The following is a 24,127-nucleotide window of genomic DNA, read 5'->3' as shown; positions in this document are numbered from 1 at the left end:
TTGTCAACTGTTGGGGGCTTCTAGAGTGGAACATCATGGGATAGTGGCTGAACCCATCTCTGCCAGACCATTGGACACTCAACTGACCATTCACTTAAAAGGTAAGCCATGCCCTTATAACATGGCATTCAATTTATTTGTTGAGTACCCTGATTGGTACGCTGGTGGTTGAGATGAGGCTGGTTTTGTTTGGCCCAACTGAACCTGAATCATGTTTATTGATCAGTGGGCTGTATTTCCATAAGACTGTGTGCCCTGAAACAGACTTTGTGTGTCCAGCGGACTATGGATCTGAGAGATAGACTATGTGTCTGGAGGACTGTATGTAAAATAAATAAGTCAATAAATAAATAGATAATTTGGAATGTTCCTCTGACATGCAGGAACATTTGAGAGTACCTATGAGAAGTCCTCAATAACGTATGCAACCCAGGTGACTGCAGAGAAACTTTTGGGAAAATAACAACGTCATCAGTGGAGTTACATAGACAAGCTTAGTTAACTGTGATTTCTTTTCGGAAGAATATTGTTGGTGTACAGGCAATACGAGAGTAAGGCTGAGTCTCAGTTGTTAAGCACCCCACATCCTATGCTACCTAAAAGGCAGTGACCAGAGGATTATGGATGAATGCGGCCCAACTTAATCTGAATTTGTGACCTCCCTGTCTCCCAAATGATAAACACAGTTGTGAGAACAGATTCAAAGGAAAGTACAGTTTGTGCAAAAACCTAAATAAAGTAAAATGAGATAATTAAGAAAATGCAGATAAACTCAAGAGACAATGTGATATAAAAGATCAGTAGAATAGTATACATCACAGAGATATGTTATGATGTAATAAATAAATACTGCATCAGGCAAAAAAGGTATGAATACAAGTTCTTAAACATGATAAAAGAATAGTTAATTTGGAAGATTATAGTTAGAGTGCTGATTTAAAACATAGAATGGCTCCATCTATTGTGATCTATGGATCCAGAAAAATATATCAGCTTAATAACTTATTTAATACATATTATATGTACTTGGACTATTGAGTGTTATAGTCATTGCTGTCACCCAAGTGTAATGGGAGTTTGAGTGCTTGAGGTATGTTTTATAAAAGGTTGGAGCTTTAAAGGTTTATAGTTGCTGGAAGATAAACTAGATATTTGTGAGGGGTTAAACTGTGTGTTTTGGATTAGTTGGTGACTGAATGTTATTGAATAAAGACTGGAGAAAATCTGCATTGTTGTAAACTAAATAGAGAATCATGTTTTATGCATGGAATTCAGTAACCTAATCACCAGTAGCATAATTCATTCATCAAGTTTGGTATTGCTATATAAAATTAAATATATCCGGAAAACAAAATAAACTGGCAGCACCTAAAATAATGTAAAACAAATGGATTGAATATTTTCAAAAGTCAAAGGTAATATGTACACCCTCCAGTTCAAATAGTTTCAAATGAATATGAATAAAATACACCAATTAATTAACTACAATCTCAATAATAATGCTGGTTAAATTTCAATAGACAGACACAATGAGAGTTACTCAATTTCGAATAGTTTGGCCTTAAATTTGAAATTCACTCTAAATTCACTGCCATTTCTCACTATAGTAAATAACCCTGAATGCTTTAACACTTGGCAGTCCATGTAGTTACATAAAATGACACAGTAATATTTTCATGTTATACCATAACCCTATTCTCAATGGTAGAAGAGAATCATATGTTGCATCTGCAAAAGTGTAAATATTCTTTTTTTTTTTTCAAATGCCATATACTTAGCCATCAACACTCCAGTTATACCTTTAAAAAATACAGTGAAGCGCCATTTAACACTGTATTTTAATGTATAACTGAAGTGGTGATGGCTGCTTGGTATATCTAGCCTTTTTTGATACCACCAGTCCATGCTTGTAAAAGGAAAAGGTAGGATTTTTTACACTAAATTGTGATATTTGATACTCTCCTACCACTGGAAACAGAGAAGATGGTTACATAGTTAGGTAGTTATACAGACTGAAAAAGAAACATGCATCCATCAGTTTGATGCTATTTCCAATTTTGCAACAAACTAGTAAAAAACTCTTTCTCAACTCAAAAATGACAGATAGATCTCTCCCCGGATCAAGAAGTTGTTACCCCACATTAAAAATGATATCCCTCAATATTAGGTTTTTGAAGATATTCACCCATTTGCTGTTTAAAAATCTGAACAGACTCTGATAAAACCACCTCTTTAGGCTTAGAATTCCACATCCTTTTTGTTCTTACTGTAAAAATTCCTTTCCTTAAACTAAATTTCCTTTCTTCCAGTCTATTTGGTGTATTATTATTTTTTTTATGTTTTGTTACATTTACTCTCTGCTTTGTTCTGTTAATCTTTGAATAAGAGAAATGGGATCTCAAATTAGAGACATATCTTTGAAGGCGATGTTATCTGTCGTCAAATTTATTTATTTAGTTGCTTTTTTTTTTTAGTTGTTGTGTATATATATTTTTGATGTAAGTATATGAAGAAAATACAATGAATAAAGATTGTTAAAAAAAAAAGAATACAGTAAAGACTTGTAGTAAGATTATCCCACCCTACAATATAGCACTGGTGCCTTAACCCCTTAAGGACCAAACTTCTGGAATAAAAGGGAATCATGACGTGTCACACACGTCATGTGTCCTTAAGGGGTTAAAACAATGGCAAGGATACCAGACACTGTGGTGCCCCAGTATTTAACTACCATAACTATAATATACAACAATATAGAGCTCATTCTCAATCAGAGTATCTAAGTTAGATTACATTTTGCCATTCGGCACACGTCACACCAGAAATGCAATGTCCACAGTTAACTACATTGTGAGCTCCTGATAACATTGAACAGCACTGAAAATCAGGAGTTTATCTATAGATGTCCACCAGCAGTTGTTGAAGAAACTTGTGAAAGTTATTGTACAAGTTACTGTATCCTTTTATGTTTAATCAATTTGTTCTATTTTACTATTTTATGCACTTTGGTTTAATAGGTTCATTTTTTTTTTTACAAGCAAAGTTGGGGAAGTGCTGGTTTAGCAACAATATTAATTATTGGCATTATCGTGCTTACACACACACACACACACAAACACACACACACACACACATATAAACACGTTATTACAAGTCACTTTTGAAAATCACTGTCTACTCTACAATGTTCAGAAACATGTTGTGATTAAGATATAATATATTTTCTTTTGCCTATCTTGTAATTCCATAGAGATTGTGGTCAGTCAGTCCGTAGAGTGTTTACAACTAGCCCTAAATACCAAGCACAAACATTATAGCAGTCTAAATATGATTTATGAGTTTAGATTTCCCTGCATTCACCCTTACTGTAACTTATATATGAAGTATACCGCATAGTTCAATATGTCCTGAATTATTTTATGTTTCATTTATAATTGACTGCTGGTATTAATTGTCATTTGTTAAAAAAAAATATTCTTTATTATTATTATTTAGCTTTTTTAAATAATGACTATTTCTGTACATGTGAAATAATTGTTTGTAAAGTTGATGTGCAAGTTATATTGTTACATTGTTCCTTGTTTTTTACAGTAAAATAATTGACTATGCTTCCATATGGAGCAAGTCTGAATAAATAGGAGGTCTCTTTTACAAAGGATACCTGTAAATTAAATTGTACTAATGATTGTCTTTTGACCCAGATAGTGAGAGGAGTATAATGTGTAATGGGATGTTTCTAAAACTTATGTATGTACAGTTTATAGATGAAAGTCTGAGATTCAACCTGTATTCAATCACATCCATGCTTAATATCTAATGTTACTGAATAGCTCTGTCTAATTAGGGCCTTTTATTATCGTGTCCCTGTTTACATTTAAAACGTCATCTTTGATTAATAATGTCAGTAAAGTTGTTAACTGCCACTCATTAACGTAGAAATCTAAACCTGCTGCAGGGAAATCTGCCATTGCAATACTTTTACCCCTCTGTGTGACACAGAATGTGAGGTTTATTTAGTCATCTTAGTTATGGTCATGAAATAGAACAAGATTATCTATAGTAATTTATAGTGTCATTTTAAAGTGGCTTCCTTGAGATTTTGAATAAAGTCAGATTTTCAATTAGTAATTTTAGTGCTTAATGCTGAAATTATTAAAAACTTTTTTTGGATTGCTGTGTTAAGGTTATGAGTTTATTTAAATGTGGATTGATTTGTGTTTCTGTATCATCACCTCTGCTGGGTATCCGTTCTGTATACTCTATCTTTTTGTTTTCTGTCTTGTAGGATAATACAATGGCACATTTGTTTAGGCTGTGTAGAAGCATTATAGAAAATGATACGCTTGTGTTCTATATGAGTTAAAAAGTATATCTTGTATTGTGTATTTTGGTGATTTTGTGTGTTGTATCATAATGAGCACTGTCTGTCTAAGCGTTAAGGGATAAAGAAAACAGTGGACTTCTTCTTTCCTTAAAAAGTTTCTAGATACTCTAGCGTGTACATAAACATTTGGTGACTCCAGAAAAAAAAATGTGTTTTATATGAAGGAGAAGAAAATATACATATCACTAGAGAAGCTTTCAGATTTTTTTTCCAGAATATGTCAAAGCTATGTCAATCAAGGGGCCTGCCATTTCATGCTTATTAAAACCTAAGTGGAAGGGTCTCCACCAAGTGCTGATAATTTCTAACACTGCTGTTAAAGTTGCTGATTTCAAACTATGGATTTATGTTTCTCATTGCAAAGTGGCTAGTCCTAAAATAGATGAACATTGTTTTTGAGCAAGATTGCCTTTATTTCTAAATACTTAGCACGGAATGTCATGACAAATTAACTGACCTTTCCCTTGGGAAATACTCACCTAATAATCATCTGTCAAGTCAGCTACAGTAATGTATAAATTGTCTGGTCAAAATAAGTATTGTTGGGTTTGTGGGTATGCCCCGCGTTCCATGAGCCATGGATAACCCCAGTCTTATAGTGCAATGGTTCCTAGAAGGTTTAAACAATATGATCTGGGAACAGGATTCCCAGAGTTTTCAAGATCAAGGGCCCAGAGAAATATCTAAAATGCACCTATGGTAACCTGTCACCTCAGAGGTTATTGACATTTGAACAAAGCTGTGTGATATAACCAGCAAGGAATGTAATATAGGTCTCAAGATCAAGATTACTCACTGCTGGGGTTATTACTGTTGGGTTCATGCTTTAAATGTTGTGGGAGATTGCTGTTTTGAGTCCATTGGAACCTCTGTTGAGACTAACTGCATATGGGCTAACGTCAATTCTAATGCAAATGTCAGGAAAGACAACTATGAACTATGGGAGCACCCTAGTTACTATTTTACTATGGGCCTGGACTATAATATACAATATCTATCCATGACCCTATTGCCCTTTATGGCTAAATCAAATCAAATTGCCTTTATCTGTAAACATGATAGCTCAGATATTCATTTACCTTGTAGGGCGTACTATCTTTGTGGATCATGAGCTTTAAAAACTTGTTATGTAATTGGACAAGTATTTCCTATTTAGGAAACATTTCACCAATTCTGTATCCTGCTGATATATTTTACCTGTGCCATCTGCGTTATCAGATAGAGTCTACACAGATAGTGGTTTCTGAAACATAAACATTGGACCAAATGAAAGATTTGCAGGGGAGTTCTCATCTAATTATGGGGTACTCACTCTGTACTACAAGCTAAATGTGTTAGTTGCCTTATTAGATGAAGCATTTCATTTCACTTGGGATACTGTGTTGAGGCTCTTTGCAGAGCAGGAACAAATTAGAGGTATGGCTTTTCAGAACTCTATTGCCCTAGACTGTTTGTTAGCATCAAATTGAGGGGTGTGCTCAAGGACTTTGTCTCTATCTTCAACAATACGGGCCAAATACACAATTATATTGAAGAGTTACATGAGATTCAACACAAAGTGCAGGAGGTCCATTTATTCTTTGGGACCTTTGACTGTTCCTTTGGGTTGGACTCCTGGTTAGCGTATCTGGAAACATGCATACTTTCAGGAATTATACTTGTGATATTGATGCTCTTCTTTGTTTATTTTGTAGTAACCATTCTGAAGTATGAATTTCACATTGTCTTGCACTGCTGCCCTACCTTTATCTTTCCCCAATATGCCTGTACTTATTATGCTGAATGTATTCAGCAGTCTTCACAGGACTTATTGTGCTTGAACCTGGAATTATTACTCCTCTGGATACAATGGCAAACCTTATTCAACACTCCCGTGAAAAATCCCACCAAAAGAACAATTAATGATGCTGGGATTGTGTGCTACTGTTTAGCTCCCACACAAAAGGGAGGGACTGTTGTCAAAATAATATGCTTACATGATTTCTGCTACCTAAGTGCTTCCACATTCTCTGAACTCAGTACTGTCAATTCTGTGTATTAAATTTAATTTCTTCTTCAAGCTAACTGGAGTCATAAGGGACTTTGTTTTTCAGGACTGTGGTGATTGAAAAGGAGAAAGTGGAAGTAGGGAGGGGAAACATTTGTTAGGTACATTGCTGGTCTGAATGTAAAGTGTGTAATTTTGAGTAAGGAGTATATGTTTTCCAAGTAGAGAGTATGCAGAAGAGAACCTCAATGGACATACATCCATGGCTCAGGAGATATATTTCTTTAGAAAAATGTCATATCACTGACGGTTACACTATACGAGGCAAAAACTGATTGTGCTTAGATCATTTTGAGAAAATGTAAGTTTAAGTTCTCATGCTGAACTAAAACAAATTTTAATTAACATTGATCTAAGAAAATCGAGAAACAAGACTTAATTGTTTAAGGTTACAGGGCAATAAATGTGGTTTTGCTGTATAAATGTTTGGAAGAGATCACCTCTTGCCAGAATTTGTTTTCAGATCATTAACGCTGTGCTTTCTGTATAAAATCAATAAACAACTTTTGGTCAGTACCTCTGGTCTTGATTTAATTGATGTAGTTGTATTTATACATACATATATACAAACATACATACAAACATTTACACAGATGCTCACATCGATATATAAACACACATTTGAATGCACATTTTTCTGCGGCACATTTGAGTGCTGGATGCGATCGTGCTCTAACGGTATTGCAGCGATGCCTCGATGTAAAGGCATCCTGCAATACCTCCCCTGACTGCCGGGCCACCGGTGATCGCCCCACGTGGCGCCCGGCAGTGAGGCAGAGCATCGGAAGCCATCAGGCAGGCTTCTGATGCTCTGCCTGTGTTAAAAAAAGTGATAATCCCCCCCAGGACCTCGGACGTACCTAGTATGTCCGAGGTATTCCTAAATTACTTACCCGAACGCCGCTCTTTCCCTGCCGGCGATTGGTCTTCTTCTCTGTCTGGGGGGACTGTCTGATTTCCCATGTGATCGCTCTGAAAGACTGCCTGAACTGCCTGAAATAAAAAAATAAAGTTAATAAAAAAAAATAAATAAATAAATAAAAAAAAAAATATATATATATATATATATATATATATATATATATATATATATGATATATATATATATATATATATATCATATATATATATATATATATATATATATATATATATATTATAGCTATATAACATACTAAGTGTATTTTTAATTAATATATACATGTTACACACGTATATTAATATATACAAAATTACACACATATATATATATATATATAAATATATAAAGATGGGGTACATTGATGTTGTGGCAGGCTTATGCAATGTATGATCATTTAATGTAATTTTTGCCTAGATTAGGTGTTTTTAAAAAAACTTAAAAAGACTTCCGGTGGACTGCCGACGAAAATGGCAGCATAACGGAGGAGCTCCGTCCCACAGAGCGAAAAACAGCGCACTCGCAGCAGAAATCCTACCTAATGGGTCGCACCAAGAGGTCTGACTCCCACCACGCTCAGAAGGGACAGCAGGGAACGCTGCAGGCCGGACCACTAGACGGCTACCTCAGCACACCAAGCAGGCAGCCGCGTGAGACGTCCGGCCCCAAGATGGCCGACGGCCAGCTCCCGCCGACACCACCCGACGCACGAGAACCCTCACTGGCAGACATCCGAGCCGACATCAGGGCTCTCACGGAAGCCATGATGACGAAAGCTGATCTGCAGACACTGTCAGCCACACTGCATGAAGCTATGAGGTCGGAAGTGGCCTCACTCCAGAGAGACATAACGGCGCAAGATGGCCGACTACAGGCCCTAGAAGCCACGCACCTCACCTCGGTAAGCAGACTAAATGCAACAGACGCAGCAATAGCCAGACAGGGCAACATGCTCCTGCAATTAAGGAGACAGACTGAGGACCTGGACAACCGAGGCCGCAGGGCAAATATCAGGATCCGCAACCTGCCTGAATCAACTGGGGGAGAGGTTCTGACAGACACCCTGACAGCCCTGTTCAGAGACATTATGGGCCAGGACTCGCCACAGCGTATATCTTTTGACCACGCTCACAGAGCGCTGCGACCTCGCAACTTAGATAATGTACCCAGAGATGTAATTTGCTGCCTCCACGAGTTCAGAGTCAAAGAGCTGATTATGAACAAGGCCAGAGCGCAACCAACTTGGCGGTTCCGAGGAGCGGAGGTAGCTTTATTTCACGACCTCTCCCCCCTCACACTCGAGGCCCGCAGAGCACTCCGGCCAGTAACGCAACTGCTCCAGACACGCAACATACCGTATAAGTGGGGCTTCCCCTTCTGCCTGCTCGCCAAACATGCCAACGAGTGGATACCCCTAAGGTGGCCTGAGGAGGTCCCGGCCTTTCTTCAGCATCTGGGCCTACCACGCACGGAGGTCCCCGACTGGATCTTGGGCCAGCAAGAGCAGAGACCTAACCGATTGGACCAGAGAGCACCGCGGAGACGCAGGGAAGACTCACCGCACGGAGGACCGGCACGCAGACCCCAGAATCCAGCACAACACCCAGCACAACCAGGAGAATAACACCCTCCACGCCCTGCAGCGGTGATCCCGACAGGACGGCGGGAGACCCCAGGAGGATGACAGGAGACCAGCGGACATACAACATTGGGCATCTAATCCACGAGACATCCAGATAAGTACATTCACGCAACACCTGAATTTTACCTAGTCCGCTAACTGGGACACATACCCCACTTTACTTGACAATAATCAGCATACTGGGACATCACTTGCACGGCCTTGTGGGGGGGGAGTGGAGGGGGCGGGTAACCTTGTTCAGGTGGTGCAGCACGGGGACTGACACGAGCAGCTACTTTTACGAGCAAATAGCATATGACACGCACCGAAGTGGACCCCCCTGCGGGGACTGTTTTTTCTTTTTTTTTTTTTGGGGTGGGGGGGAGCGGTGGGAGGGAGGGAGATGTGTTCATGATCCCAGGGGACCCCTGCATCACTGAGAGACTTGGTGCGATGACTTTTTTGACGCAGAGGCCGGTGCATTGGCCACGGATGGTGTTCATGAGACTGTGGGCTTCAAGCGATCGACAATAAACTCACATAAAACGAATGCCGGGTGGATGGGCGGGGGGACACACACACATGGCTGACACGGGATGGGGGGGGGAGGGGGGCGAATATACAGACCAGAAAACGGGACGGGGGGCTAGACGGAGAGGGTGGGAGTCAGGCAACTAAGTGCACATTTATACACGGCCAGAGACAAGCGGTCTGACACCACAGAACCTACTCCTCTACAACAACACGGGGGGAGGTGGGATGGGGGGGGGGCGAGGGAATATACCTCTCACAGGGGGGGAGGGGGGGGAAAGACAAAAAAAAAAAAGGAAAAAAAAGGGGGAAAAAAATAAAATAAATAAAAATAAAAATAGGTGGGACATGGACACCACAGTAGCCACGGCATGAGACAATGACACGAACCCCTGAAGCAGCAGTATAACTTGAAGACACGGGTCTCATGGCAGGGTGAAGGGGCACTTACACACACTCGGATACTGGGGGATATCTCTTTGGATATTGAATGCTAGAATTGTTGTTAATAACTGCTTGTACCGCGGTAAAGTGTTATATCTCAATTTGTGTTGCTTGTCCCCCCTCCCCCCCCCCCTCCCCCCCTCCGCCCCTTATGCCCGACATTGCCGGGGGCGAGGATCTGGGCAGGGAGATTCCCGGTACGTTACACACCAGCGCCTAACGAGGGAGCCCAAGACTAGGACCCCATGTGAGGGCATGATGGCCCACCCGTAAGTCCACCACCAGACAGCCACAGGAACACCCACGAGAGACAGATAGCGACGCAACCCAGGGGTAACCCACCTGAAGGACATATGACTCCCCACGCTGCTCCCATGCCAATATCAACCATACCCTGCTACCCCGCAAATCAGTATAGAAGCCGGGAAGGTGACGTACACACGCAGACCACAACTCACGGATGTAACGCACCTCAAGCCCAACATACCGCCCGACCATTACGACTGTCATCCCTCGGAGGGGCTGACTACTGGACGGGGGAACCGCTGGGACCACTGGGTGCCCCAACTCACAAACCCGTTACCATGGACTCACGCTAGCACAACACATACCAGAGCACAGTGCCACACAGTTAAGACCATAATAGTGGGACTGACGACACTCCTGACATGTTTGGATTGACCCACATTCCACTTGTCCAAACACTGCAGTAGCAGGACACACCATTGGGCCCTAGGCCACCACCGGAACCGACACCCGTGTAGACGAACATACTGGAGGTGCCACTGCCGACGCCCAGCCGGTTCCATAGAACGGGGGTACGGCACTGGTTGACCGCCCAGTTACACGGGGTTCTCCCCATTTCGGGATAACACACACAATCACCCACACCCCTAGAGGAGACGACACCACACCTACACCACACTAACGTTCCTTCTGAGGAACCACCTCACCGAGAACTAACGCCACACGACAACACTACCCCATCCCCCCCCTCCTGACCCAACCCACCCACGCACCAACCCCCGACTCACCCAACTGAGAGGGGCCCCACCGCGACGCGCCCGGGCCCACCCGGAACGGGCTCAATAAGATACAATCAGCGGATTTGGGTCGGACCGAGCACACCAACACCCCTGACGGACGAAGACATACCACACATGGCATACACACCGGCTCCCCTGGTGATCAGATCCCAAAACTGTAGGGGCCTGAACACCCCAGAGAAAAGAACACACCTATTGCGGAGCCTTAAGAGACAGCAGGTCTCCATCGCCCTCCTGCAGGAGACACATTTCAGAGAGGTCTCAAACGCCCTGCTTAAAGACAAGAACTACCCAGTCAACTACTTTAGCAATCATCCAACGTCACGCAAGGGAGGAACCGCGATACTCCTAGCTGCCCACTTACAATTCACGCCCACGGACACGAAGATTGACGAAGGAGGACGATATCTCTTCATCAAAGGTGAAATAGCGCGGAGAACATACACAATAGCCACGGTCTATACGCCCAACACCGGGCAAGCTAGCTTTCTCAGACGAACACTGTCAAAGCTATCAAAGTTCACAGAAGGCATACTCATACTTGGCGGAGACCTCAACATCCCACTGGATCCACTCATAGACACCACTACGGGAAGCAGCAGCATACCTCACTCGGCTATCAGAACGGTACACAAAGCCCTCAGAGATTTGAGACTGGTGGACACATGGAGAGCACTACACCCCGAAGACCGGGATTACACGTATTACTCCACAATACACGACAGGTACTCCCGTATAGACTACCTCTTTATCCAACAGGAGGGTCTCTCATACTTGCAAAGAGCGGACATCTTCACCACACCATGGTCGGACCATGGGGCGGCACAGATAACCCTGCTATCGCCCCTGTACCGACCCACCAGAATCGCATGGAGGCTCAATGATGCACTCCTGACGGACACGCTCCTCAAGACCCAAATCGCGGAACACCTCAACCACTACTTCGCCGAAAACGCAATAGAGGGGATCTCGAATATGACGATATGGGAGGCACACAAAAGCGTCATCAGGGGGCACCTGATCCAAATGGCCACCAGGAGGAAACAGGATGTCGGGCGCCAAGTTGCTGACCTGACACGGAAGATCTCAGAACTGGAAATGGCTCACAAACGAGACCAGCAGGACCAAACCTACAGGGATCTGGTAGCACATAGACGACAACTTTCCGATCTACTTGAGCACAAACACGCCAGTAACACCCGACGGTCGCGTGCATTTTTCTACATGCATGCCAACAAGAGCGGAAGATTACTGGCACGGATGCTACGGGGCGAACAGGGACGAGCGCAAGTCCACGCCATACGCACAACCCGGGGCACAACCACCCAGTTCCCTGAAGACATCGCGAACGAATTTCACAGGTTTTATACCCAGCTATACAACATACGTGGGGACGAGGACAGCTCAGTTCGGAATGTGAGGAAGGAGGATACAACACGATACCTAGAGAGCTTTCAACCGGACGCCCTCACCCAGGAAGAAGCGGTCACATTGGAGGTACCCATCACCGAGGAAGAAATTAAAATGGCACTGAAAGTAGCAAAAACCGGAAAGGCCCCAGGACCAGATGGCTTCCCGATGGAATACCTCAAAAAATTCGGATCCATCCTCATACCCCATCTAACTAAGGCCCTCAACAGCTTGCGGGAAGGAACAAAGTTCGGCAGGGAATCACTGGCCGCCATAGTCACGGTTATCCCCAAACCAGGCAAATGCCCGGAACAAGTGGGCAACTACCGCCCAATATCACTCCTTAACACCGACATAAAACTCTTCTCCAAGGTGCTTGCGATGAGACTTCAAACACATCTGAAGAGACTCATACACCCCGACCAGACAGGCTTTATACCGGGCAGAGAGGCTAGGGACTGCACCCTCCGTCTCTTCGCAGTACAACACTTGGCCAGATTAACGAAGACTAAACTACTCCTACTCTCCACAGACGCCGAGAAGGCGTTCGATAGAGTAGACTGGCACTTTATGACGGAGGCGCTACGCAAGATGGGCATAGGATTGGGTATGCTCACATGGATTACCGCATTATACAGTGATCCGAACGCTAGAGTCAGAGTGAATGGGGCCCTCACGAACAGCTTCGACATTCGAAACGGCACAAGGCAGGGCTGCCCGCTCTCCCCACTCATATTTGCCCTCGCCCTGGAGCCGCTTCTAGATCGGGTTCGGAAAAACCAAGGGATCACAGGCCTCAACTTTAGATCGCACGAACATAAAGTCGCCGCATACGCGGATGACATGCTGTTTTTCCTCCGGGACCCGACAAATTCCATCCCGTGACTACTCGAGGAATTCGATGAGTATGGAAGCATCTCGGGACTGAAACTCAACTTCACAAAGTGCGACATCCTAAACATCACGGTACCCGAAACTGAATGCACACAACTGAGAAGACAATTCCCCTTTCACTGGTGCCAGGATCGGATGAGGTACCTGGGACTGTGGATCACACACGAAGCAAAGGACTTTTATACGTGCAACTATCAACCCCTACTGACCACCATTCTGGGAGATCTGAAGAGATGGAGTTATGCACACATATCATGGCTGGGGAGGATAGCGGTAATTAAGATGAATATCCTGCCCAGGATTTTATACCTCTTCCACGCGGCACCCCAACCGGTACCTCCCGCGTTCTTTAAGACACTGAAAACGGCGCTCACACAATATGTCTGGAAGGGGGACAGAGCACAAATTAGCTACGACAGACTCTGCCTCCCAAGGAGATGGGGAGGGCTAGCTATGCCGGACATTCGGAAGTACCACCAAGCCACCATCCTACAGAGAATAAGAGAGCTTCATGTGGCCCCTCCTGACAAGCGATGGGTGCGACTGTGGAGAGACTCCACAGATCACCGAATACACACACTGCTGTGGCACAGGGAAGAGACAGCACAGGCCACCCTAGGGGCTGACTCGCCAGTGGCACACACGCTCAAACACTGGGACAAGCTGCTAAACGACCAAAGGATCTCGCCCAAACCGAGCCCATTGATACCCATAACCCACAACCCAAATCTGGGGGATGGACTCGCCCAGTCCGCATGGCCACTAGCCCATCAAGACGGATACATACCGATTCATGCTGTGCTTACCAATGCAGGAGTGAAATCACTAAGGGAACTATCGGATGACAGACCACCCACGCTCATGCACCAGTTTCACTACGCCCAATTGAGACACTATTATTTTAACCTTCCGCACAGAACCAAAATTCATCGAGAACTAACATGGTTCGAGACACTATGCTCGCAAACACCGGACGCAGATGGGAGAGTCTCGGTTCTGTATCAGATCCTGATAACCCGCTCGAAAAACAACCTGTTTAAACGTCCATGGGAGGAATGGACGGCCAAGACCTTCTCGGATGATCAATGGGAAAAAATCTTAACCCTGCTGCACAAGAGTTCCGCTAGCACACACTTCCAGGAGGTCAACTACAAGTTGCTGGCACACTGGTACCGCACGCCAGCCCAACTCAACCGATACGTCCCGACTATCCCCAACATCTGCTGGAGGTGCCATGACGGTGAAGGCACGCTACGCCACATCTGGTGGGATTGTCGGAAAATTAAAACATTCTGGAGGAACATTGGACAGGAAATAAACACCATACTAGATGAACCTCAGGACCTGACAATGGAAGCGGCCCTCCTACATTACACAGAGAAACCCTTGCAGGTTTACAAAAAATCGATATTGAGGCACCTGCTAAATGCAGCCAAATCCTTAATCCCACTTCACTGGAAGAAGGAGGACACACCCACGATGGAACATTGGAAACGCACAGTGGAGGAAATAAGAACGGCCGAAGCACGGATAGCAGATCTCCAGGGACGGGGAGAACGACACACGGAATCCTGGAGGCCGTGGCTATTATACATAACGTAGGAGTTCACACAAAGTGGATGACGAATTGGACCCCACTGAGTGATACGGGGAACGGACCCGGGCGCGCCGTGGATGCGGAAGCATACCCGAGACCCCATGGTCTCCCCCACCCCTCAACCTCTAATTGTTCCACACACCCCTACCCACATAGGACCCGCACACGAGCACCTGCACTCACGACACAACAATACACAAAACATTCGACACCGATGTCGCCTGGAAGGCGACTGGCGATGAGACTTGAGGCAAGATAGGAGTACACCTCATGGCTTAGACCGACTCACCACTGACATATAGGGACATGACGCCTCAACACGCCATATAGAGCCTAGGCTACGAAGTACAACTAAGGTTCACAAAATATACCATCACCAAATATGATACAGGAATTGAGGACAACCACAGATCCACATCAACCAACACAAAGACGGACCGCTAGGAGACCGACAAAACACCCAAGGGACCTAGAGACTACCCACACTTAGCCTAACGACCTCATGGCCACACTTGGAACCCTAATGAACATACACACAAACATTGACCGCACACAACAACACTGGGCTGTGCCCGAAGGGAGACCAGCAATTACAGTGCAATCTAGAAGACGATGACATCCAACATGACCTACTAGCAGGCAGATACGCAAGGGAAGAGTACCCTGGGAAGGGGAGACAGGGTAAAAATAAAAAAATAAATAAAAAAAAGACTAGGGAGGACTGACCACAAAACACTCGAGTAACGCTTCACAACTACCAGATGCAAACCGGACACATTAGACGGACCTTAGACGTGATGCTTCCCCGAAGAGTCGACAAAGATTCATACTATGACACGAACCCGGGGCCCGGCATAGGGACCGTATATCTTACATGGGAACAACACTACGACCACAAATCCCCTACGGAGGTCCTCATAGAGGGTCTTGGCCCACCAACCGATGACACATCCCACCCTAGCTAGACGACTCGCAGCCGGAGAGTCACGGACGTTCACAATGAGCCAGCGAGACCGGTTAGGATACTCACCCAGAGAGGAGCCCAGTAGAGGCAAGAGACCCAAAAGGGAACCCATAACCAAGGGTGCCTACGAACTTGCAACAGGTAGTCACACAGAAGGCAGGGTTGTGTGAACACATACTGGAGACCTGCGCGGCCTTACACCCGCACAATTTATTACAGTATACATGCTTCCCCAAACACGAAACTTGCCTTACACACCAGTAGAACACTGCCAGGTCATGTTGGAAGGGCATCGAAATTGTTAATGTGCATCAATGCAAGACATAGGCATGCTATCTGAGGAACACTCAGCTTACCTTGAGACCTGTGTGTCTCCCTTACCATGGTTACACATGAGATCTGCGTATCTCGATTGAATAATCACTAATTGTTTGTTTCTGTTTTTCGTTGTTCATTTGTTCATCTGAAACCTGCGCGTTTCTTAATATTTCAACCTCTCTTGCCAACTATTTTGAGAATCTTTTCAATAAAAAGATATTTACAAAAAAAAAAAAAAAAACTTAAAAAATCTGTCAACATTGAAGTTGTTTAGTGGATAGGTGAGTGCACTGGATCTTGTGTATTGTATAAATTGGCCCCCAGCAGCACCCCATTTATGCATGTTCAGGTGAGTGCAGCCCCCTGTTTTCATATGTATATATATATATGGGAGTCTAGCCAACTCCTTGGTTTTGCACCCCTCCCTGTCACAATTTATATCCCATCCAATCAACTTAAGGCCAAGGCCAAAATACCAATGACAATCTTTAACCATTATTTATTCATCAAAAAAAAATAAACAATCAGAGTCTGCATTTAATCCTTCTGGAGTCAACCCATCTCATTTCCTCTTGTCCTAATTCTTCTTCAATTTTTTGCTGCATTAAATCTCCTTTTTTAGGGGTCCCAGAAATGGATACCACTAGCAGGAACCGAAGAAGAGAACACGCAGAAGCAGAAGAGGCCATGGGAACAAGAAGCGTTCGTTTTGAAGAAGAATGGTTCTTACAGATATCGGGTACGTCTATGGGGGCGGCCATGGCCCCCATGTACGCCAATGCGTACATGTACATCTATGAACAAAATAACATCTTGTCAACTTATGCTCATTTGATTCAAGGATATTATCGTTTCATTGACGACTTGTTGGTAATTTGGAATGGCACACTCATTGAGGCACGCAACATGGTTGAGCAATTGAATCTGTTGCCAACACCGATCAGACTGACAGCAAATATCAGTCCTATTAAGGTACAATATTTGGATGTTGAATTGTCTATTGGAGAAAACAACATTGAATACTGTCTTTATACCAAAGATACGGATCGGAACACCTTACTCAATGCGCAAAGCGCACACCCGGAAGCTTTGAAGAGGTCTCTACCTAAAGCACAGTATCTTAGAGTAATGAGGAATAAGTCTAATGATACAGTAAAAGAAATGCAGATAAGGGAAATGACTAACAAATTTTTGAAACGTGGATATCATAATCAAACCCTTAGCAAAGCTTTGGAAGGTGCTAAGGCACCACGAACAAGCAGGGAGACAGCTCCATCACAACAGTTAGTCCTTCCGAAGGCATTTCATGACTCAAGTCCCCAGATCTCTTCAGCAATCCGTAAAAATTGGAGAATGTTGGCTACGGATGATACGCTCTCAAAAGTGTTCCGTGAAAAGCCACTTATATGCCACAAGAGAAATAAAAATATGAAGGATTTATTGGTACACACAGACCCACTCAGAAGCTCAGAAGGAGAGTGATACCCAAAATCGGGGGTCAGTACGCTGTCTGGGATGCGTGACGTGTGGGCATATGACACCTTCTAAAAGTTTTACTCATCCACATACGACTAAGAAGTATACCATACAGTATACTATCACATGTAAAACGATGCATGTCATTTATAAACTTACATGCCCTTGTGGACTGGTTTATATTGGAAAAACCGAAACCGCCCTATGTGAAAGGATTAGGGGCCACCGCTCTAGTATTAGGTTGGCCTACAGGGATGGACAGTCGGATAAACCGGTGGCTAAGCACTTTTTACAGTATAAGCATTCACTGACTTCCTTGAAATTTTTAGGCATAGACCATGTGCCCCTATCTCGCAGAGCGGGTGACCGAGGGAGAACGTTGCTCAACCGGGAAACATTCTTAATTTTTGAATTAGACACTGTGTCTCCAAAGGGACTCAACGAAACTATCTATTTTCAATCGTTTATATGAGTCTTAGCTCCAGCTTGAAAATATGTTTTTTAATTTTTTTATAATATTTTTTAGGCATTTGCAGTAATGTGCTGAATATATGCTTTTGTATTTAGGTATATGTGGTATTGTTGCAACACACTAATCAGATATACTATGCTATAATTGCTGGTACATAATGGATAAGCTATAAACTGAGCAGACCTATAAGGAGATGCTTTGAAACAATTCTTAAACTTTAAAACAATTCTTAAATTGCATAATATGTTTGTTCTAAGGTCAATTGATTTACTAGTTAAATTTATAAGTCTGCAATAAGTACTTCAATAGCTTGATTCATTGTACCTATGATGGGCACTGTGTACATATGGCTATAGTCACTACTGCTAAGCGTTGTTTTAATTAATCATTTGTTTTATATACATAGTGTACATATGATGTGTATTTATATATTTTTTTTTTCAGACCCTCAAGATTTATTCACTAAGCACTTTCTTAACAGTTTGCACTGTTTGACACTGACACTTTTTTGCCTTTATCACATTTGCACTTTATTAATAATTATCTTGAGCAGGGACTCTGTCACTTTATTAGATCATTTTCATACTTCAGCAACAGAGGTTGCCTTACTAGATTCAGCACTGAGTATTACATGCTCTATTATGCACTTTACAAATAATTAATCCTTCCTTACACTTATTTATTTCTCTCACTTCCCAGAGTAAGTAACACATTGCACTGTTTCAGGCAACCGCAACCGCAACCCTATCCCATCATGGGAACGGGCGCGATGACGTCATAACGTCATGGAGCAGAGCTTCTTTGCACATGCGTATGAGGCAACACAGAACGCCGATTGGGAATGCACTTCACCTGGGGGTAAGCCAATTTGTTTAATGTACTTTGCTATATATGTTTGTCAGTTTGATTATGTTATTGTATTGATCCTGAAGAAAGTCCCGTTTAGTGGACTCAAACGTTGATCGTGTTTTTAAAATGAATAAATAAAGATTAGAACTTTTACAATCCGTGAGTGCTGCTACCTCTTTGGATACCTGGATAATCAAGCCCTGGCTTAGCACCCGGCACACAAGGCAGATTATAGCGTGAGTGCAAGAATTTTTTTCTTTTTCTTTATATATATATATATATATATATATATATATGTAACATCATATGTAGTTTATTTTAATGTTAATATAAGTATATATATTAGTATTAAAATACACTTAAAATGACGTTACATATATACAAGATATAAATATTATATATATATATATATATATAAAATACATCTATATATATTTATATTTATATATACACGTATAATTACAATAATAAATAATTAATAATTATTTTATTTTATTTAATAAATTATTTTATTTAATAAATAAAATATTTTTAAAAAATTAAAATAAATTATATATACATATGTAATTTCATTCTAACTGTATTAGTAACAAAATACACTTAGAATGACATTTTATATCTATCTATATATAAAATAAAATAACCGCAAATATATATATACAGATTAGTATATATATTTACACAAATAAATACATAAGTGTACACGTAGACTTTAAATACATACATATGTGTATATATATATATATTTATATAAAAATTCTACGTGTATATTTAAGTAATATTTTAACATAATTATGTGATTTAATTAATTAAAATTTGATTGATATGCCTGACAACCCAGGCAGAAGGTGCAAAGAATTTGTATTGCAAGCACTATATTTAACCCTGTAACTTTCCAAGACACCATAAAACCTGTACATGGGGGGTACTGTTTTACTCGGGAGACTTTGCTGAACACAAATATTAGTGTTTAAAAATGGTAACTTGTATTACAATAATGATATCTTTAGTAAAAGTAAAGTTTTTTGCATTTTTCACACACGAACGGCACTTTTACTGACGATATTGTTGTAATATGTTTTACTGTTTTAAAACACTTATTTTTGTGTTCAGTGAAGTCTCCCAAGTATAACAGTACCCCCCATGCACACTTGTTATGGTGTTGTGGAAAGTTAGAGAGTCAAATATAAGGCTTGCTTTTCATTTTTTTCACATTGAAATTTGCCAGATTGGTTATGTTGCCTTTTGAGACCGTATGGTAGACCGTATGGTAACCCCTGAAGGGGTTAAATAAGCATTTTTTGTGTATTGATCATGCTCCTGCAGTGTTTCCTGTTTTGGAGACCCACCAAGAGTGCTTCATTAAGCTAAAGTTGTTGTGATGCCTGTAGTATCCCTTTAAACTCCTTAATGCAGTTCACACTTTGGATGGATTGTAAAAAATCCAAACAATTGTCACAATTTAGTAGAGAGAGCCCAATATGCAAAAAAAAAAATAAGAATGTCCAGAGCAAGGAACAGGCCAGGATAATGCAAAGACAAGGTCAGGGAAGACAAAGGTCGGTTCAGGCAGCACCAGATCGTAAGCGTAGGACAAACCAAAATAGCGCACATGAACAGGGAACAACTTGAGAGGATACAAGGAGCATGGAATACTGAGCACAGGTATTAGTTATGAGCAGGTTTAAATGGGAGAAAATGGACACACCTCCTTAGGTGTCCTACCTGCCCCCTGGGTACTCCACCTTTAAGAATCCACATGATCGGCTGGCACGCATCTAGTCTGATGATTGTTCAAAATTGTTGGGTTGGGCCTCAATGACCACATTCAGCCCCTGTTTCCTTTGGTGCAGCATGGTTTGGCATTTCGCAGTATGGAGGTACGTGTCGTGTTGGGCCGGGCAAGGGCATGGCAGCAATCTGCATACCAAAAAGCCTAGCCATGTGGCAGCAGGCCATTAAGCACTAGACAGTAAAATCAGTAAATAAACCTATAGAACACCATACCCCCGTGCCACTATCCATGGGTTTGAAGTAAAAAATACATAACTTTCACTGACAATATCATTGCTGTGGTATGTTTTACAGTTTTTAACCGCTTAAGGACCAAACTTCTGGAATAAAAGGGAATCATGACGTGTCACACACGTCATGTGTCCTTAAGGGGTTAAACACTAATATTTGTGTTCAGCGAAGTCTACTGAGTAAAACAGTACCCCCCCATTTACAGGTTTTAGGGTGTCTTGAAAAGTTACAGTGTTAAATATAGTGCTAGCAAATTAAATTCTCTGAACTTACTTAATTATGTAAAAAATATTACATAAATATGCACATAGAATTTAAATATATATATATATATATATATATATATATATATATATACATATTTAGATATTTGAAGTCTATGTGTATATTTAGGAAGTTATTTATGTAATTATGCAACTGGACATATTTTTTATTATTTTTATTTACATATATATGTATATATATATATATATATATATATATATATATATATATACACACACACATATATATATATATATATATATATGTGTGTGTGTAATTTAATTCTAAGTGTATTTTGATATATCTATATATATATATATATATATATATATATATATATATATATATATATATATATATATATATATATATATATATTTATTTGGGGGGATTTAGGGCATTGTGTGTGTGTATATATATATATATATAATGCAAATATTTTTGGAATGGAATTTCTTTTCATATATTGTTTATGTCTATTTTTATCTATTATTATTTAGATTTCTAAAAACCTTTTTAATTAATATCTGTTTATTATAATCTTAACAACTGTTCTGAGGAATAGGGGACACAATAGTCATCATAGTTTTTTTTATTTACCGTATATACTCGAGTATAAGCCGAGTTTTTCAGCACAAAAAATTTGCTGAAAAACCCCAACTCGGCTTATACTCGAGTCACTGTCTGTATTATGGCAATTTATATTGCCATAATACAGACTGGGGGGCTGTGGGGGCTGGCAGGAAGCACTTACCTCTCCTGCAGCTCCTGTCAGCTCTCTCCTCCTCCGCGCCGGTCCGTTCAGCACCTCTGTCAGCTCCCAGTGTAAATCTCGCGAGAGCCACGGGGTCATAGTGCGGCTCTCGCGAGACTTACAGTGTGAGCTGACAGAGGAGCTGCACGGACCGGCGTGGAGGAGAAGGGAGCTGACAGGAGCTGCAGGAGAGGTAAGCGCTCTCTGCCAGCCCCCCCCCCCCCACTGAACTGCCAATGCCACTGGACCACCAGGGAAGGAGAGCCCCCCTCCCTGCCATGTATCAAGCAGGGAGGGGGGACGAAAAAAAAAATAATAAAATAAAATATTACAAATAATAATATAATAATATTAAAAAAATAATAATAATAAAAAAATTAATAGAAAAAATATTACAATTATAATAATTAAAAAAATAATAGTAAAAATGCTCACCCCCCACCAAGGCTCTGCATCACACTCTGCATCACACAAACACACTGCACTCATACACTCTGCACTCACACACACACTGCACACACACACACTGCACACACACACACTGCACACACACACACTGCACACACACACACTGCACACACACACACTGCACTCATACACATACACACTGCATTCATACACACACTGCACACATACACACTGCACACATACACACACTGCACACATACACACACTGCACACATACACGCACTCATACACACACTGCACTCATACACACACACTGCACTCATACACACACACTGCACTCACACACACACTGCACTCATACACACACACTGCATTCATTATATACACACACTGTAAATAAATATTCAATTAATATAATTTTTTTAGGATCTAATTTTATTTAGAAATTTACCAGTAGCTGCTGCATTTCCCACCCTAGTCTTATACTCGAGTCAATAAGTTTTCCCAGTTTTTTTGGGTAAAATTAGGGGCCTCGGCTTATATTCGGGTCGGCTTATACTCGAGTATATACGGTAACATTAAATGTTTTCAATTATTATTTATTTTATTTCTTCTTCCCTTTAATTACATTTTTATTATTGTTATTGCTATCTTCCCACTGTTAGTTAAGTTATTATTCAGTTTTATGTATTTGTAAATTTTTGGGTGTTTGTCATGGAAAATTTGTAGGGTTATATATCTAGATATAGCTTTTTTTAATTGAACTTGAATGCTTATGTGCTTGCCAAGTATGGATCGTGTTAAAGTTGCTGTTCTGTTTACAATATGATTGCTAAATAGTTTAATAGTTAATAACTGCATATATTTAAGCAATGGTACACTTTTTGCATTTAGTGGGGAATGCCTATATGTTTGCAATTTTTTTTGTAAATATGTTTTTTTATTGGTCTTTTTAATTTCATAACAATAATTATGCGAAGCAAGTAATAACATAGTGGGACGTGCATGTCTGGCATAGGAAATCAAAAGCAAGGTTGATGATTCAGCTAGGTGTGGACTCGCAGGTCCGTATTTTGGTGTGTAACATTAGGGCTCGCAGGCCTCAAACGTGTAACAAAGGATCAAGAGTCATGTGTCAAGTGACACCCTGTGAGGTGTGGTGTTACTAGTCAGATATGAACTCGGTATTCATCTTGTTCTTCCCCCCCCCGTGTCTAAAGTGAGAGAAGGTCAACATGATGTCATGAGTCTCATAGGTCTCAGCTACGATAGAGAGCCTTCGATTACCCAGGACCGGTCAGTGGCTTTATACATGTCAGGGAGATGTGTTGTATGTGTGTGGACTGTTTGTGTAGCTTTTGGATCTGCTTGGCCTAACTGGGAGTTTCGTAGGCCTCCCGTGAGTCGTGGTGTGTGTTTCTGCAGCTGTCAGACAGTGGTCATAGGCCCGGAGGGCATGCATATTGAGTATTGTCTTAGGACTTGCAGGTCTCCTAGCTTATGTCAAGCCATCATGGTCTCTAGGGTTTGTCACCGGGTCCCCTCATCACCTAGTCCCATTTGCTAATCTTGTATGTGTAAAGTGTGCCCCTGACGGGTCAGGTATGGCTCTGAGGTACTGGGATCCCTCAGCTTGCGTGTCGGGGGGCCCTGTGTGTCGAGGCTGTAGTGTATCTACTTGGTGTGCTGTGTTTGAGATCTTCA

This window comes from Pelobates fuscus, chromosome 5, assembly GCF_036172605.1.
Source record: "Pelobates fuscus isolate aPelFus1 chromosome 5, aPelFus1.pri, whole genome shotgun sequence".
In the NCBI taxonomy this organism is placed as follows: Eukaryota; Metazoa; Chordata; class Amphibia; order Anura; family Pelobatidae; genus Pelobates; species Pelobates fuscus.
This window is presented reverse-complemented; position numbering follows the sequence as displayed.